The sequence below is a fragment of the Rhynchophorus ferrugineus genome, unplaced genomic scaffold (assembly GCF_030347505.1).
Source record: "Rhynchophorus ferrugineus isolate W39M unplaced genomic scaffold, kcgeb_rfMv2 rfM11, whole genome shotgun sequence".
Classification (NCBI taxonomy): domain Eukaryota; kingdom Metazoa; phylum Arthropoda; class Insecta; order Coleoptera; family Curculionidae; genus Rhynchophorus; species Rhynchophorus ferrugineus.
Genome location: NW_027472590.1, coordinates 15,217,496 through 15,235,830, shown reverse-complemented (window position 1 = coordinate 15,235,830; position 18,335 = coordinate 15,217,496). Strand labels below are relative to the sequence as shown.

Genomic DNA, 18,335 nt, shown 5'->3' with positions numbered 1-18,335 from the left:
GCACCCACTTTGCAGAGAGCTTTCTTTTCTTTTATAACAACCTCTTTTGGGCATCCACTCTCTTCGGTACTCATTTCACCACGTCTAAACTTAGCATACCAATCCGTGATGGTTGATTTTCCTGGGTCGGTGTCCGGAAACTCGTCATCAAGCCAGGTTTTCGTTTGAACTGTATTTTTCCCCTTCAAAAAAACAATATTTTATCAACACGCGAAATTCCTTTTTATCCATGTTTTTCACAATTACAAAAGTTGCTTCACTCAAAATGCTATAATTCACAAACAAATGATCCGACATCTGTCAAATTTATACGCCCATCTTTTGAGGGTTTGGGCTAACTAAAAAACATATGGATTTAATTCTAGTAGCGCCATACATGTGTCAGACCGGGGACTTTTCAATTAACCTGTTAGGTATCATCAAGAATACCAATCAAGAGAAGAAGTTAAGCAATAGTTTAAACCCAGTGCCAAAATAATACTAAGAAAGTAAAAATAATTATTTTATGATGAAGGAAATTAATTTTGTTTGGAATATATGTTAATATGCTTAAATTTATATCTTGCTTAAGATAACAAGCGAAAGAAAGAAAAAATAGTTCCCAATTATTAAAAGTAATCTTTAAAATCAAATATAAATTAAATAGAACCTTTAAATACAATATCAAATTATATATTAATTATAGTCAAATTATATTGTCTTGTTTAGGCTCATGATCTACACATTTTTAGTGATCGATACTACAGAAATACAATATTTATAGTTTTATATACGCCTTTTATCATATTATGTATTAAATAATTTAATTAAAATCTTTATTTTAACGCAAAGTTAATTATCATGTGCCAAAATAATCCTTTTGATACAATTTCTCTCAAAAGATAAATAATATAATGGAGATTTTGTATTCCAGAGCACTTCTTATTCAAAAATGTTATATAACTAACCAGTTTATTTATTAATTATAACGAAACGATGAGTTTTGCTTTGCTTCAAGGCCCAGTTTCGTTTTCTCTGCGTTGTAAAATTCTATTTAAACAAACTGGTTGATGTTTTAGGTTTGCCAGTATTTTCAAGCTTCTTTTTATTCTATTTATTCTATTAAGAATAAGAACAGAATTATACAATTCAAATGTTTTTGAAGGATTTCTAAATTTAACATTCAGCATTCAGTAACCTCAGTATACGTTTTGTGAAAACATTATTTATAGTATAACATAAATAATATATAGGATATGTAAATAATGAATACATATATTTAAAAGTATTCTGCCATTTTTTAATAATGGAAATATTACTTGGACTTAATATTTTTTAGATTTTCGTTTTTTTTGCTATATATTCCAAACGAAATTTTCAAATGATATGTGATACTATATAGAAACTCAAATTTTTAAAAGAGAAAATTGGTGATGGAATTATCACATTCTGAAAGGGTTTTAATATTTCAAATGCCTGTAGACATGCATTATTCTTCTAAGACTGTTTATTACAATATAATTTATATATATGATATGAAAACTGCTGCTATATGATTTAGACTAGCTTATAATATAAAAGCCTTCAGGAAAAAATACTTCATTATATGGTCGTACTCACCTCACATTGGCCAGTATCACCTTCCCTGTTTCTGACTTCCAAACTCGTACTTCCAATAGATTGAGCCTGTAAAAGATAATACACTTAATAATATTGTTCTCAATAAGAATCGATCTGTATCTATAATGATTAGAACTTAATATTGATCAATAAATTAGATACTTTTATGTTTAACAATTATAAACATACAACATATTTTTATACAGTTACAGACCCATAAATTTGTGATATTATTTAAAAATGTTCAAAAAAAAATCTCATCTATAAAAACACAAAAAATTAAAGAGAACGTTATTATAGTTTTAATTAAATTAAAAGGAAAAAAACGTAGTCATTATTTCAACTTTTCTCAATTTACATTCTACGTAGAAGGTATTTTTTAAATATTTTCCAGAGTGAAAGAAAAATATTTACAGTCTATTCGGTAATTTGCGTCAAAGTAAAGTTTTCTTCCAATTAGGGCTGCAAAACTTGAATAATTAGCAGAATAAACGAGCTGAAAATGTACTTTTACTGCTATTTTAAAATACCTCATGGTGATTTTTTGTTCCCTCTACATATTCAGCTTTTTTACTATTTTACAAAACGAAATAATTAGATGCCTAAATATTTATTGTAAGCAGACTCCAAAAAATATAAATATAATTTACCCTCTAGTTAGCATGATAGGGACAGTATCACATATCATTAATGTTAAATAAAATATTTGTCAAACAACTCAATATAAAAGTTTTATTGTAACATCAAAACAGACTGTGAATTAATTTTATCTTTTTAGATTCAAAGCTATATTACTAAAAAATTAGTAAATTGGAATTTGATGAATTGAATTTAGTCTTCTTTTCACTGTTTATCAACATAGGAGTGGATGCAATTATGAGATATTTTTTATAAAATATCAGAATGATGCTACAAGATTCTTGACTTATCTGATGATAACAGTATATAAACTAATACGCATGATGCACTTTCCAATAATTTTAACAACATAGTTCGCATTGCATAATCATATAGCTTAATAATTAGCGAAGGAAAATGAAATCCAAATCATTTATACCTGATGGATCCCTTGCTATCAAAAATTTCAACGATATAAAGTTAGAACCATTTAAAAATTTTATATACTCGAAATCAGAAACACAGAATAAAAGGGGAATGTTTATTTGAAATTACAGACAGTGATAAATATGGCGCACTCTAACGGGAGTTAATGACAAGCTAATGTTGAAATACTCCAACAAACAGGCAGACACAGAAACTCGAAGAGCAACCCAGTGCTTCAGAAATAGAATTTCACTTCAGCACCCACTGTAAATTCATAATTGAGGGTACTATTAAAAATATGCGAGCATCTAAGGGTATTAACTTGACAACATTTTTAACATTATATTTAAAAAGTAGAATTTGTAATAAGAGTGATTTCGTGATAAGATCGAATTTAAAGCTACTGTTGATGCGAATGAATTATTTATTAATATATTACAATAAGTCGTACCTAATCAGTTAATACTATAGTAATAAGGTTCCCCTCTGAGAGAGATCTTCAAGATCAGCTTCATGGGGATTAAAGAATGCAAAATTGAAAATTGTTTTCCCGAACAAAGAAGTTCGATTCCTTATAAATATCCGACGTCGAATTTTCTTCCCATAGACTTGGATTTCTACGCGAATTCGCTTTTTTAAGTGAAATCAAAAGCCGCCGGAGCATTTACAAGGATCTGTACTTGCACAGGGATCCGTTCCACTCCTATTACGAATCCCCGGCTCGACAATGGGTCCCAAGTTTCAAATATCCATTATGTGAAATTTACTGCATATTCCTGTAGGGTTTCTGTTGTCGATTTGCATTTTTGGTGCCGCTAAGAGCCCTGGTTGAATCGGACGGCTTCAGATTATAGTTCGTATTTTCTCATTTTTATTTTCGCGTCCTGATTTGGAGACACGTCCGATATTACCAGTTGTGTTCTTGAAATGTAATATATGCGACCAAAAATGTTTTTATTATATTTTTTAGAATATACTATATAACTATTAGAAAACTTAAAATTTTAATATGATAAATCATCAACAATCACAATAAATTACATTTCTCTAATGAAAACGGATTAATGCATTTTTAAAGATGCAATTAAGTAAATATTAATAATTTGTATCATAACACTAATTAGAGCGAATGACGTCAGTGTTTAATACTATGGTCTAGTGAAAATAGAACTTTTTTATTACCTTTTTAATATTGGGAAAAAATAGATATATTTCTAATTGGTTTAAAAAACACTGATAATTTTCGAAAAGACTAGTATGCTATCATTATTTCATTCTACAAAAACTACAAAAATGTATGGGTCTTTTTTTATTTTATCCGAGTTTTTGTGGAACCACGCGCCACCTTTTCACCTCAGAATCCATAATTAATATCTGAAATAAACTATTTTAATGCATTAACGCCTAATTTTATTGATTGCTATATGCTAAAGTCATGTAATATCGACGAAATGCGTTTATTTTCGATGAAACTTTTATTTCCTGCAAAAATAATATACTTTTAAGAGCTAGTAAATACAGCCAACAAACATCATCAAAATTATTGACGTCACCACGTCGCAATGTTGTTGCATCAAATTAGACTATTGGTTTACAATCTTTAATCATTATCAGTTATGTCTTGAAGTACTTTGCAGGTATTTGCCAATATTTTGAGAAATAAGTTATGATACAGTGATGCAAGCATAACAGAAAAATTAGAATACATTAATTTTACAAAGTAAGAATGTATAATAAAATGTGCAAATTAAAAAAGGGCATCGTAACCGACTAGCGCCAACCCAACTCCTCTTTTTTAAATTTTATAATTTTAAATTAAATTTATAAACTGATTGGCTTACATGGTGCATCAGACAGAATTCAATTTTTTGTTTGATGGAATAAAAAGAGAAGGAAGAATCCACTCCGAGTTTAAAAAGAACGATGCATTATTACTGCAATTGTAATTAGCAATGGTATATCACCTGTGAACGGCTTATAGAACGACATCTCAAGATTAGTCATCATCACAAATAATAAGAATAGAAAGATTGAGTTAATTTATTTATTTCTTGGCAAACAAAATACTATGTGTCGTACTATCGGCTCTATCTTTATGTTTCCTTAACTCAGAATAAACTTAACAGGTCAATTGAAAAGTTCCCGGCCTGACACATAGATAGCGCTTTTGAAATATTAACCTTGGCTCGATGCCGAGTTTCCGGACACTGCCACAGGAAGATGCCCCATCAAGGATTGGTATGCTAAATTGAGACGTGGTGAAATGAGCACCGAAGATGGTGAATGCAGTGGACGCCCAAAAGAGGTTATAACCGATAAAAACATTAAAAAAATCAACAAAACGATTTTGAATGACCGTAAATTGAAATTGAATGAAATAGCAGTCACTCTAAAGATATTAACTGAACGTATACATCATATCATTCACGAATATTTGGGTATGAGAAACTTCTATGTACAGTGGGTGCCGCACGAACTCACTTTTGAGCAAAAACAACGAAGAGTTGATGATTCGGAGCAGTTTGAAGATGATTAAGGATAAGAAACCCGGGTTTTTGCATCGATATGTGACAATTGATGAAACATCGCTCCATCATTTCACTCCGAAGTCCAGTCGACAGTCATCCGAGTGGACTGCACATGACGAACCCACTGCAAAGCATGGGAAACGCAACAGTTGGCTGGCAAGGTTATGACGTCTGTATTTTAAGATGCGCCTGGAATAATTTTCATTGACTACTTTGAAAAAGGACGGACCAACAACAGCGACTATTACATAGCGTTGTTGGACCGTTTGAAAGACGAAATCGCCGAAATACGGCCGCATTTGAAGAAAAAGAAAGTGCTGATTCACCAAGACAATGCACCGTGTCACAAATTAGTGAAAACGATGACAAAAATCCATGAATTGGGTTTCGAATGGCTTCTTCATCCACCGTATTCTCTAGATCTGGCCACCAGCGACTATTTCCTGTTCTTAGTTCTCAAAAGAATGCTAGCTGTGAAAAAATTTTCGTCGAATGAAGAGATGATCGCCGAAACTGAGGCCTATTTTGAAGCAAAGGACAAATCGAACTACAAAAATGGTATAGAAAAGTTGGAGGGTCGTTATAATCAGTGTATCACCCTGGAAGGGAATTATGTTGAATAAAAAATCTAATTTTTCCAAAAAGAAATGTGTTTTACTGTGGTAGGGCGGGGACTTTTCAATTGACCTGTTACATAGGCTGAAGCTCACAAATTTCGGTTCAGAACAATTTCGGTTGCTCTCATCCAGAACTACAGTTCTTGTGCTCAAAAATCCAATGAGTTAGGCTTATAGATCTAACTTCAGATTTTCAGCATGTGATGACACAGGACTGGCGTAATATTACCAAGTTATTCGATTCCAGCGAATTAAATAAATTCACAAAAAATAAAGGTTTTTTGGCTTACCAGTAATAGCGGTAGCAGGTTTAATCTGTGTAGAGATGGTTTTCTTTAGAACGGAAATAAATGGCAGCTAGTTGGGTCAGAAACGATTATTTATAAATTAGAATTTCGTACAGTTACCGAGCCCGTATCAGTTGTATTGCAAAACGTATAATCAAATCAATTTTTCATTAACTAACTCGTATAAAATTAATAATTTGTCAAAAACGATTGACCTGAATTTCAGAAACTAAACGGACATTCACAGATAAGATATTAAAATTAATAAGACTAAAGACGTGGATATTGTAATAGGGATTATTGTTTTAAAACTAAATGCTCCTCGTTTACCACATGAATGGTAATATTTTGATAGAGATCACTATGACAGAAACTAACCTAACCATCTAACCATCAGGATTTACTTATTCTCAATACTTTATTCTCAAATATCTAGATAATAATAATTTAGATGAATGAATTTACTTACATATATTTCTGTTGTTAGAAGCATGTAAATATCATTTAAGAATAAATATCTTTTAAAGAAATCTAATGAAAAAATCTACTCAATTATTAGAAAAATTCTGTGTATAATTGACCTCTTTATTACTTTGTTTATAACGTTTATGTTTTTAATAACGCAAACAAAACTTAATAATAAGGCATAGATATTTAAAAACATATATCGGATTTTCCACCTTTCCTTCATTATTATTTTTAAAATTTTGTTGTTAAAGGTATATATTAATATTTCAATATTCCTATTAAACTATATTGTGTAGTTCAAATATATACAATTACTTAGTTATCATTGTAGTTAATATGGAAATATATGTAATTTTAATAATAATTATAATTAACTGAAGATCAAAGAGAACATTTAATTAATTTTTTTCGAATCAGAACTATAATTTTCGCAAAACCATTTACATAACAAGTAGTAATAGTCCCGGTTATAAAAAATATATAAATCAATAAAACCAAATGGGTATTTTAGGTATTTTAATCTTACAACGCTATTTAATTAGCATTGGTATTTTACAAGAAATAATGCGTACGCTTTTTCTTTTTTTCTATCTATATGCAATTAACATATTTCATAAAAATCAGCCAATAAAAAATGTTATTTATTTGTATTGTTGTAATTACGCTCAATTGGTAAAACCACTGAGAGTTTATTCTCGCTTGTTGTATTATACTATCCCCTATAACAGACACTGAAAAAATATCACTCACTGACCCTAGAATCACGTCTTATCTGTTCAAGTGGTCAAGGTTAGTAGCACTTATGACCTTTTACCATTTGTCAGGCTTACTGAGAAGTTTCCCCTCGAATAATAATGAATATCCGTTTTCGGATAGGTTTTCTTTTTCTCTTACACCAAACATTAAACAAAAAAATATATACTATTATATAATTTTATAAAATTGTAATGCTTTGTTTTTGTTTCAGTTAGTTGCCTTGAAAGTAACATCACGAAACATACTACAGAGGGTGGAACACTAACTTAGATATATTTGGTAAGTAACTATTATTTGTAATTATTTTGTTAATAAATATATAATATATATATATATATATATATATATATATATATATATATATATATATATATTATTTATATATATTATTTTTTCTCTATTACTTTTTAATATAATATAATAATAAACATAATAATCGGGACTGTTTCTCAACTGTGAATATTGATTAATGTTCTTTAGTTAATAACAAGAAGTAGATAAAAACTTCATACAGCAAAAATATTTTATGGGAATACCAAATGTAATCAAAATATTTTGTCTATAATATAACTAATTTAGTATCTGGTTTAGCTAATTTGTCAATATAAAGCACCAGAAAGAAAGATTTAATATAAGTAAACATCACTAAAGTATAAAAGAAAATCTAAAAGTACAGAAACTAGGGCAAATACATACCTAAAAATGATATATTTTTAAGCATCCTCTCACATTATAGTTGTGTATATTTCAATTTATAAATTTTCTAAAGATTTTTCATTTTTCAAAGTTAAAACTGGGGTTTAATATTTCATTTTCAAGATGAGATTTTAAAAATTTGCTGTAAACTAGCATGTGGTGCACTACAGAAGCAAAATAATAAAATATTTCTAACAAGAAAATCAGCCAACTTCAAAAAATATATAAGGAGCTCACTAAACATTGAAAAATAATCAAACTTAGATTTTTAACACATAATAATCATCATTGTATTACAAACGAAAAGTCTTATATACTATGGTTAGTGTTTAAAAAGGAAACGGAATGGCTTTTGCATTGAACGACTTCAGATTTTCCGTCAATTCAGGTGAGTTATAACATTATATACAAATATCTGATTATTTTAGATAGAAAAATATGTGAAAACTTTGTGCGTACCTTTGAAATTTGAGCGTTTTCCTCGATCCCCCTACCCCCCATCAGATCCCTACCTGGTTCCAATGGGACCACCTCGGAAATCCATTCTTTGGAATAAAAAATAATTATATAAATCGGCCCATAACTAACGGAGAAATCGGCGAACATACGTTTAAAAAATATGTATAGCCGAACATAGCACCTCCTCCTTTTTGGAAGTCGGTTAGAAACAGATAACATTTTTGATAGCTGACAATTTAGATTTAGTAAAGAAGGCGCACTATTGTTTATGTGATACATTTTATGGTACAATAAAGAAACCGTTATGCTATATTAAAACATAATTGTATTTTCCACTTAATTTAAAACTTGTGTAATTCTTTTGACAACTTACTATAATTCGCAAGTAACTTTAATTGATTTGTTGTTTGACTGTTATTCGAAAAAACATGTGTTTTTTGTGTCAGGAGGTGATCTGTTTAGGAACTGTTAGGATGTTAGAGTAAATTATATTAAAGTAAGATTGTTTTGTCGGTACCGTTTGTAGAGTTTTTGGAACTAAATGGAAATTTATTTCATTAACCGAAATCTACTTACATATCAATTCAATAAATAACAAACAAAAGATAGCAGTTCGACATGAATTTGCAATGGTCTCGCAGCTTCTTGAAGCACTCTTTGACATAGTGGATATCAAACAGAAGCATAACAGTTCAGGCTGTAACATTCTGAAAGGCTGACTACAAACTTGATAGAAGTTCCCTAGCCAAAAACAATTCAAAGTAAGGAACATTCAAGTAGTCTGTTGGAATTTGGATAAAAGCTTGCAATTCATGCTGAACGACCACCGTAAGTGTATTGTAGTAGCCCAGTTTCTTAGCTGTAGTGTATTGGAAACTGGAATCACCAAAACCTCAAAAACCATTCCGAAGAGAGATACTATCGAAATTTCTATAGAATCAGTGCCATTTCGAAGATCGTTGGAAGCAAATAGCAGGCGAAATTACAGGCGATATTCAAACGTAACTTTATTGCCTAACTATAAGCTCTCCAGGCGGGACAATAACTACTTGCATCCCTGAGGTCTTCTTATTAGTAGGTAGGGGTTATATTAAGGATACATAAAAAATCATCGTGGTTCGGTGGATTGAAATACTGCGAATATATATATATATATATATATATATATATATAATATATATATATATATATATAAAATATATATATATATATATATATATATATATATATATATATATATATCTATATACATATCTATATATATGCATATATATATATATATATATATATATATATATATATATATATATTTTATATATATATATATATATATATATATATATATATATATATATATATATATATATATATATATATATATGTGTTATATTATGCGACTAGTACTGCAATGGCTAGGAACTGAACTGTGATCTGAAGGATCATGATTTAGGAATGGCGTTACAAGTGAGATATCTAAAAATAGACGTCGGGATGTTGCTTCCTATCGCTGTTCACCAAGTCGCCTTTTCTTTCCGTAAAATAAAAGCGTTTTTTACGAAATTAGTAGCTATTTTTCTAAACCTTTTCATAGGTAATAACCTTTATACTTGAATTATTGTTTTATTTAAAAGAAAAATAGCATATGTATAGGGTAGGAGGAATTAACGTTGTACGTGCAAAAATATAAGGCTTAACAGAAAGCTCAGATTTTCAATAAAGGAGACTAATTGATCTCGGCGTTCTTTCCGTCCGGCTATTTCACCGATTCGAATTTATGTTACATCAAACGGGCGCAGAAAAATCGAAAAGTTAATGAGTTAGAGCGATACGGGACCAATTCATATCAAGAGTGGAACATAAATCAAAAGCGAATTAGCCTCTGCGCAGTCCGCTCTTATAATCCATTAGGTGGCGCTTTGATCTAATTGCTCATGTCGGGCCCTGCTTGTTCACTTTTTCCTCTCTCACTCCGGACGGATTGCCGTTCGCCGCTCCAATCGGAATTTATTCAATAAATTTTTTATGGTCCGTTAATTGATAAAGGTGATCATTGAGACTTGCGATTAATGGGAATAGAGCTTGAAATATGCTGGTATACTTGTTTTACTTTTCTCATGGGATTCAAAAACTACGAGCTTTATTTAGTTAGACGTAATAATTTTCGTATTATTAGCACGGCTCTAAAAATGCATTTATTGATGAAAACATGTAGGTGAGGGCGGGTTTTTTTTACTCTTTGTGATTCCACAATCTGCCCTATAGGCAATAAGTATTTCTTATGTTTATATTATATTTACATGGCATGCAGAAAAACACTTCTTTAAGCGATCTTCTGTATAAAATATAATCTTAAATAATTAGCATAATTCTAAAGTTTATATATGTCCAGTAATAAGATCAGGTGGTGTTAAACGTTTTAGTCTACGCACTTCACTATCACGTCGCATATTTAGCTTATTAGCGAGTACATTGGGAGACACTGACACTCTTTCGAAGTACTTCACACAAACACGTTGAATTACACTCGTTATAGGTTCTAGAGGAATATCGCGTTGTATCACTTTATTTGAAATATAGTACGGAGCATCAACAATGGTACGCAACACTTTATTTTGGAACCGTTGAATGATGGATATATTAGATTTGCTAGCGGTACCCCATAGTTGGATTCCATATGACCAAATTGGCTTGAGTATAGACTCATACAGCAACAACTTGTTATCTAATGATAACTTGGATTTGCGCCCGATGAGACAATACATTTGATATAATTTCAGTCGAAGTTGTTTTCGTTTATAGAGTATGTGCTTCTTACAGGTTAGGCGTTGATCTAAGTGCATACCAAGATATTTAACGTGCTCTGCTTGGGGGAGTTGACGATGATTGATATTCACTGGTGGACATGTTCTTCTACGCAGGGTAAACGTTACATGGGTGGATTTTGTTTCATTGACTTTAATGCGCCGTGTCTTCAACCATAATAGTATTTGATCAAGGTGGGTTTGTAGGTTTATTGATGCTGTGACCGGATCTTCATGGGATACCAAGATTGTTGTGTCGTCTGCGTATGTTGCGACAGTAGTTATTTTTGTGATCGGCCGTATACAGAAGATACAGTACTGGACCCAGTACACTACCTTGCGGAAGTCCTGAATATATGGGATTTAATTCGGTACGTTCATCACTTGAAGGCGAGGTGAGACAGAAAATCTATTGCCCAAATTATAATAAATCAAAAACTTGTATAGTTTCATAAGCATATTAATTATTAAATTATTAATTTGTAATCAGACTAATAAATGGCAGATAATTAGGACCAATGTGTCCTTTCACGATAATTCGAGCAAGCAATCGAACGTTCAGATGATCGTAAATAAAAACCTCTACGGTACAAACATGGGATGTTCCCTTCATTACCACTTTTTTCAGAAGAAGTGCCTTTTGCACGTTTCCTAACATTCTTGACTTCAATTTTAACAGATGCTCTGGATCTGGACTTTTTTATGGAGGATTTAAAGAAATAGCCTTCTTATAAATATATTCTAAAAAAATACTTCTCGGTTTCCCGTCCTTTTCTTTTTTGACTCCTCTGTCCCGTTATTCATTTGCATTATCATCTCTAATTCATGTTTTTAAGGTGATAATATTAAAATAACTGTTTAACCATGCTTTTTAGTTACCTTTCATTGTTTTCAAGTTCAGTGATCAAAGTAAACTTCGATATATCTTGAGCTGGATCAGGCCAACTTGAATAACTTGCAGGAGAATCCAGTAAGTCATTCCTTGTTAGTCCACCTGTCAGTGCCCTCAAAATTGTGGTGGAAAAAGCCCCCACAATAATATCAGTAGTTACTATTTTTACAAATGTCATTATAATGGGAACAGGCTTTACTGGTCGATGCCGATACCGAAGGTGCTGATAAACGGGCCGAATCTCCTGCAATTGCTTCCGTTACCCAAGTCGTTATAGCTGTGGGGATGGAGGGAGCTATCGCAGGAGATTCATTAGACTCCGCTACCGTTACTGTATGCGGATTATACCACAATGTCGTCGATAGCTGAAACCGTCACTACTGTCGTTGTGGGATCTGGAATATCGGTTGTTACGGATGCAATAAAGCTATTGTTTTCAAAAACAGTGGGATCATGCGGTCATATTTCCGTTGTATTAAAACCATTAATCGATATCGTAGCTGTTTGAATGAAAACTTTACCTAAAAATTTCAGCACCTTGATGCATTGCTAAGACCATTCCGTGCAGCCATGTCGAAATAGCTTGGTCATAATAGAGGATTAAAGCTCGCATAAAAGCAACATCGGCGACTTGGAAATGGAAAACATAAGAGCATGACTTCGTTTGATCTTGCATCCTTTATTCCAAGTTCCATGTGTCTATACTACGTCCATCAAGTAGCAATACTTCCGGTCGATCAAGTATCGCACAATAATCGCTCATTTGTCATCCAAACAAAGTCACTGCATATGCCCCAAGCTACTGGTGGAGCATTTAACATTAACTCTTGATTCGTTCTTTTAATGGGGAAAAACGGACATTCGGAGCATATAGTGCCCGGCAGCACTAAAATATACTTGTATTTTTATAGCCGTTCCTCCTTCAGCGGAAACTATTACACCTATTTGTTTACGGCTTTTTTAAACTAATATTTCTGATTTAGTTTTAGACACAACGGATACTCCTGTTTCAACAATTAAAAACTCGATCGGATATCAAACCTGCAGCCCGCGCGGCCGACATATTTTCTGGCATTCTTATAGACAATTCAGGATAACTAGCCAAAAATCTCGCGAACTAATCTTTTCCAGCCTCAGCATTATCAGAGCTGAAAGGATTAGGTTTATTATTTCTTATGGCCAACCCTTAAGCCAAACCCTTCAAATTTTTGGTCATGACACCGTATAGCCTACTCTCAATATTGAGTAAATAGTTTACTAGCCCTTGTTCTTCTTTGTGTAAAGGTTTTATGATTATCCATGTGTTCAGTAAAATACGAATGCATGCAATATTACAGTTATTAGGAATAAATGGCAATAATTTTAATAAAACAAAAATTATTATTAAAAATAGTTATTATGTATCTGGTTATAACTTGATTTCATTAGGTTTGTATTAGTGGAAGTGTAAATTTCCAGAGTATTTCAATATGGGTACATAGAGATAATAATAGAATTAAATGAAATCAATAGATTATCCAGCAATATGAGTAGTTTATCGGATGCCTCAGTTCAGCTTGCATACTGCTACTACAACAAATTACCAGAGGAACACTAACTACTAAAAATAAATACAGCTGCCTGCTTAACATTTTGATTATTAGAAACGTGATTTCTTATAACTAGTCCAATTATTGTAGAATTATTTTGGACCCATTTTCTGATATCTCTTTTCTTTCGTAACTAGTTTTGCTTGCTTATTTTTTAAATCCTAATTGAACTTTCTGATAGATTCAGATACACTTAATTAAAGTATATTAAAAATATTGACTTATTTAGATAGTACGTATAAAGTACATATAGAAATTAATGGAACATGTAATACAAAAGTAAAATAAATTAATTAAAGGCAGTATAATAAGTAATTATAATAAAACTATATTTAGTAAATACGGATAATAACAGGTCAATTGAAAATTCCCCGGCCGGACACATAGATGGTGCTACTAGAATTAAATACATATGTTTTTTAGTTAGCCTTAACCGTCAAAAGAAGCGTGTATAAATGTAATATCTGTCGGATCATTAGTTTGTGAATTAGAGCATTTTGAGTGAAGCAACTTCTGTTATTGTGAAAAAAATTGATAAAAAGGAATTTCGCATGTTGATTAAATGAGTTGAGAAAGTTCAACCAAAAACTTGGCTTGATGACGAATTTTTTTTGCTAAGTTGCTATTCTAAGTTTAGACGTGGTCAAATGAACACCGAAAACGGTGAACGCAGTGGACGCCTAAAATAGGTTGTTACCGACGAAAACATTAAAAATATCCATAAAATGATTTTGAATGGCCGTAAATTGAAACTGAATGAAATGGCAGACACTCTGAAGATATGAGTTGAACGTGTACATAATAGCATTCACGAATATTTGGGTATGAGAAAGCTCTATGCGGCGCTCCAAATCATGGGAAAACGCAACAGTAGGCTGGCAAAATTATGGCATCTGTATTTTGGTATGTACATGAAATAATTTTCATTGACGACCCTGAGAAAGGAAGGACCATCAACAGTGACTATTACCTAGCGTTATTCGACCGTTTGAAGGACGAAATCGCCGAAAAACAGCCGCATTCGAAGAAAAAGAAAGCTCTGCTTCACCAAGAAAATGCCCCGTGTCCCAAATCAGTGAAAACGATGACAAAAATCCATGAATTAGCCTTTGCATTGATTCCTCATCCACCGTATTCTCCAGATCTGACCCCCAGTGACTATTTCCTGTGCTCAAATCTCAAAATAATGCTCGCTGGGAAGAAATTTTCGTCGAATGTATAAGTTATCGACGAAACTGATGCCTATTTTGAAGCAAAGTACAAATCGTACTACAAATATGGTATAGAAAATTTGGAGGGTCGCTATAATGAGTCTATCGCCCTTGAAGGGAATTAAGTTGAATAAAAAAAATTTTGCCAATAAACGTGCTTTACTGTGCCGGGGACTTTTCAATTGACCTAATATTAATTTTTGATAAATTTGGCTGAAATAAAAGTAAAAGAGGAAGAATATTATGCATATGCCAGATTTCTTAGATATAATGTAATTCTTAATAATAGAAATTAACGTATAACGGTCTGTGGGAATTTCATGTTAATCCAATGACCAAGTTCCGATTATTACGAACGAAAACCTACAGAAATTGAGTGTTTATATGTAAAATAATATGTAAATTTAATGTAAAATAAAATTTTCTGTGGACAGGATTCTTCAAAATACCCATTCTATCAGAATATTAGATGAAACTTGGTTCAGTAAAGTGGATGAATGTTCCTGTTCCAGCTTTTCGCGTGTATTTAAACTAAAGGCAAAAATATAACGATATAATCCTCAACAACATCAGATTAAGTCAAAACAGAAGGTGTTCTATAATAATGTAATACGTTGAATCATAACAATACGCATTTTATTCCCGTTGTCCTTAATTAAGGCTCACGCCAGACATTAATTATTTCAATAACTCGCAAAACGTTGCCGGTAAAAGAATTGTTTTGTTTTATCTTGCAAATGAGAAGACTTAAATTTACGAGACTAAGATAATACCGACGAGAAGCAAGGCAAATGATTTGTGTTATCTGGATAAAGGCGCCGAAACTTCCTTTCTGTCTTGTTTCTTTCTTTCGTTTTTTTTATTTTGCCTCTGGTCGATAAAAACTTCAGATGGATGTTGAATAAACAAAAATAGAAAACTCGTTTTTTTCTTGGCTCCGTTAGGATCAATAATGTATGTCTAAAGATGACTAAGTTAACAAACAACTATATGAACGTTCGTATGGGTTTTTTTTTTATATCAAAATGAACGGAACTGCTCCTAGATATAGTCCGGGTATCATTGTTATATAACGTTTCTTTAAAATCATATTTGTATCATACATTGCTCTATACAATTTAATGCTTTATAAGTTTTTTGAAAAATGTTCAGTGAATATTCCATATTTGAATACATTTTCCCGGTAATACTGAACAGCTTCAAAATGATCATCATTTTAGATATCAAAGAACTCTCTGAAATTTAATGAAATTAAAAATGTATTTCCGTTATTACAGGAAAAGTTATTGTAAGATATCCAAATATTGTTTCAACATCAAAACGATTATATATAGATTCGAAATTATTCAACTGCCCACTGGTTACATTGGTTTAACCCAAATCCCGAAATATAAAAGACAGCCTCAGTAGTAGAACAGAAGATAGATACCGATAGTGGAGAATCAGGATTGTATGCAAATTTGCATAAACAAGCGTTCAGACAATCCTTTCGGTCGTAATTAATTACAGTTTTGCCATGCACGCGAGGCGAAGGCGCGATTATCTATTGACTATTTTGGTTTCGGGGCCTTCGCCGTTGGCGGACGGATTTATGAAATTTCGTACGATAAATTTCGGTTTTTGCGGACCGTGGATAAAGTAACGAGCCGATCTATTACGGTTTGGGGTGTTCCTAGGTTGAAAAGGGATATTTATGGGCTTTTCAGTGACCGATCGTATAATAAGATAAATATAACTAGCTACAATTAGGATTCATCCAAGACAGGAAACACATAAAGATCAATATGGCCAGGTAGCACTTGTTTAAATCATTTTGACGATCGTGTGGAAATATAAATTATATATTTTGTAGTGAAGACGAAAAGTAAGCTGACGGGATTTCTAGATCGTGATTAGCTAGTGTTCATCAGAGTTTACTTTATGTTAAAAACGAATGAAATATTTTTTAATTGAGATGATTTCAGTAATATATTGATTGAATAGTGTCGAAAGAAGCCTTTATTTAAATTAGTACCATAGTGATTCCAAAGGTTTTAAACAAATATCGTATAAATGATATTATTTTGCATATGATGCTGATCCGATCTAAATTAAACAACTGTACTGATTAGTCGATAAGATACTCCCAACTTGCCCTAGGGTACAAAGTTGTGCCGTAAAACATCAAAGAAGTTTACAGATTCGATACGAAGTTACATAATATACGTGTTATTCCTTGATAATTTTGTTAATATATACTATAACATTGGTGTTAATGACATCCAAATTCGATCTACTGATCCAACTAGGTATTGCTCTAGTACCCGAGAACATTGTAGAGCCAATGTTAATAAAATTTAAAGATGCTGTGCATCAACTGCAAGGAAATTAATTAGGGAATTGTTAAGCTCTGAAAGCTCCCAAATTTTTTGATCTTGAATTGGTTAACTGATCCTTAGACACTTTCGAAATTATGTCATTCAAATCTGAGGTTTGAACGACAATGAAAGTGATATGTAAATCAAAGTTATCGAAACGGCAGAATAGATATTGCAGAAAATGTAGCATTCTAAGTGTTAAGATAGTCAATAATCGTCAGAATGACTAAAAGACATAAGATAATATTAACTGATTGTGATAGTGCAAAAGGTGCAAAAGAAGCGTATAGTGCTACGAAATATATTCGAAATATAATTATAACATTGATGAGTAATAATCATAAAAGTTAGTATAAAATGGTTCGTCACTGAACAGATATACTCCCAGGAGAACTTTACTAAATAAAAGTAATTAAAAAAACTAATGTGAAGAAAAGGCATAAAGCTGGACATGCACATTTGAAATATATTATATTATATTTCAGAAGTTCATAAATATATATATATATATATATATATATATATATATATATATATATATATATATTGCTTTTATGAACGAAAGCGCTCGTTATATATTACATACGATTTAATCTAATCCCATAAATTTATAATCCGTATTATAACTAATATATCGGGGAAAACACTGATAAAGAATTACGTTTAAGAGGATTTTGTGGGGGGATGTTAATATGATTAAGGAGCGACTGACGTTACTAGAATAGAATTATCGATCAGGCGAAAATCTGAATAATCTAACCCCATACGAACAAAACCGCACAAACCTACATTATATGGTAATTCGCCGACTAAATCTACAATCCTTTCGCTACGACTAATTAAAATCGAAATTTGCATGAAATAATCTTGTATAAAATAATAATCTGGTCGGTAAAACACTGGAAATTTTCGGAGACAAAAGAAGAGAATCAGAAAATCTTAATTATTTGAGAATATACTCTTAAGCGGGTTTTTCAAAATTTAAATCATTTCCGTAAATATAGCTGTTTTGACCACGCGGCATCTAAAAA

At 31.6% G+C, this 18,335-nt stretch overlaps 1 protein-coding gene across 22 annotated transcripts in view; it reads left to right on the top strand.

The window, feature by feature from the left end:
- The window catches only part of LOC143204875 (uncharacterized), a 347,752-nt gene that overhangs the window by 203,850 nt on the left and 125,567 nt on the right, over positions 1-18,335 (top strand). For 16 of the 22 annotated variants that reach the window (XM_076417782.1, XM_076417770.1, XM_076417766.1 and 13 more), the window contains one exon: positions 7,511-7,578. The exons of the other annotated variants lie outside the window; for them this stretch is intronic. The gene's annotated coding sequence lies outside the window, so the exon portion shown is untranslated. The remainder of the gene's footprint in view (positions 1-7,510; positions 7,579-18,335) is intronic. 22 annotated transcript variants of the gene reach the window in all.